We start from the raw sequence: 1,853 nt of genomic DNA, 5'->3' as shown, positions 1-1,853 counted from the left end.
TTATTATGCCACTCCTTGGCACCGCCTCGTCGGAATGACCATCATCATCAAATATTGACGATGGAATGAACTGCTTATTTTTTTTTAATACGTTTTCTATATACGAATTCAATATTCTTCTATATAAAATCCATTTTTGCCGGTCGGGGAGGTCCTTTCGATTTAAAATCTCTCTAAGTTTTTCGTCCAGAGCTATTTCATTGTTTTCTCCAGAAATGAAATAATGATCAGGCTCGGACGGCTTAGTAATTTTTCCTCCTTTGCGGCGTGTTGACTTGAGTTGATGGTCAACGGCGGGGTGTGACAATACATTTTATTCGCTACTTTCGGCTACTGCGTCTAAGTATGAATCTAATACTTTTCGGTAATAATGCCATTTTTGCGAATCGTTCAAATCAATCCGCTTAAGAATTCCTTGCATTTGTTTATCCAACTCTGTCATTTCGTTCTTAATATTCCGCCCCTTTTCATGTGTGGTGGTGGTGGTGGTGGTGGCGGTGGCGGCGGGATCCACTAACACGAACTTTTTGAAACTCATTATTTTTTTATCAAACTAGCTATTCCGCCGCTGATTAGTGGGAGTATCGCACCAAGAAGAGCTGACAAAAATCCTCCTTGTTGACTAAGTAAAACGCGTTTTCTTTTCAGGGGTGCTCTATAGCAACCTATCTCTCTGATCGCTTTTTTGTATCTGAGCAATTTTTTTCTCAACCTCGGACTAATCTTACAATTACCGTTTAATACGTTTCGACAACATTCGCTCAAAGATTTAATGACATCCGAACCTGCCGTCTTAATGATGGATCTTCTCTTCGTAGCCGAGGCCTTCTTTATCTTTTTTAAAATGTTAACATTTCGCTTTAATCTGGCTAATTTCATTTTCTTCATCTTGGGTTAACTTAGAAGGCGGTTTAGTAAATTTGGTGGGACGAAAATTTCACCGATTTCGTCGGGAAATATGTTCGTTCTGAACCTCAAGCAGTCGTCCGTTTCTTGAGCAAAGTCAAGTAACAAGTAAGTGAATGGCTACGAAGTCGCCTCCCTATATACCTCGGTGAGCGCTGCGGGATTTTCAGGATAAACCTGGCAGGCCAAATGTCTAAATTGCGACCGATCACGGAGATTTCTAAAACATACGAGGGTCATCCGGAAAGTAGTACCCGTTCGTGCCGCATGAAGTGCTGACGACGCGAGTAGCCGCTGGACGAGGTCAGATAGCTTCAGTGGCTTGTCTGCCTTCTCTGAGCCAAGTTGCGTGACGCTAGCATTGCCTGTGTTGTTTCTGTGATTGTTTACAATGTTTAAAAAAATTGAGAACGCCGCCAGTTGTGAAGTGAGGGCAGTGATTAAATTCCTCAATGCAAGAAACGTTCGCCCATGTGATATTCATCGCCAATTAAAGGAGGTGTATGGAGACAATGTAATGGACGAGTCGTCTGTTCGGCGGTGGTGTCGCAACTTCAACATGGGGAGGGGGAACACACACGACGATGAGCGTTCGGGGAGACCGTCTGTCATTACAGACCAACTGGTGAGCTCAGTTGACGAATTCGTGAGGAACGATCGGCGCGTCACAATTGATGACATCTGTGAGCATTTTCCCAATGTTTCTCGAACAATTGTTCATGAAATTGTTAAACACCATCTGCATTATGCAAAAATTTGTGCAAGATGGGTCCCTCGCGTATCTCAATGAGCTGGCGGCGAAGGACTATGCAGCAGGAATACAGAAACTTGTCACACGTTATGACAAATGCCTTAATTTGCTTGGAGATTATGTTGAGAAGTAGTTTAAAGTATCCTCTTTCAAATAAAATTTTTTATGTTTGTTAATATTTACTTTTGCGTCTTTA

This window comes from Hetaerina americana, unplaced genomic scaffold (assembly GCF_022747635.1).
Source record: "Hetaerina americana unplaced genomic scaffold, ioHetAmer1.1.p SCAF_141, whole genome shotgun sequence".
In the NCBI taxonomy this organism is placed as follows: domain Eukaryota; kingdom Metazoa; phylum Arthropoda; class Insecta; order Odonata; family Calopterygidae; genus Hetaerina; species Hetaerina americana.
Note: the sequence above shows the minus strand (reverse complement) of the source record.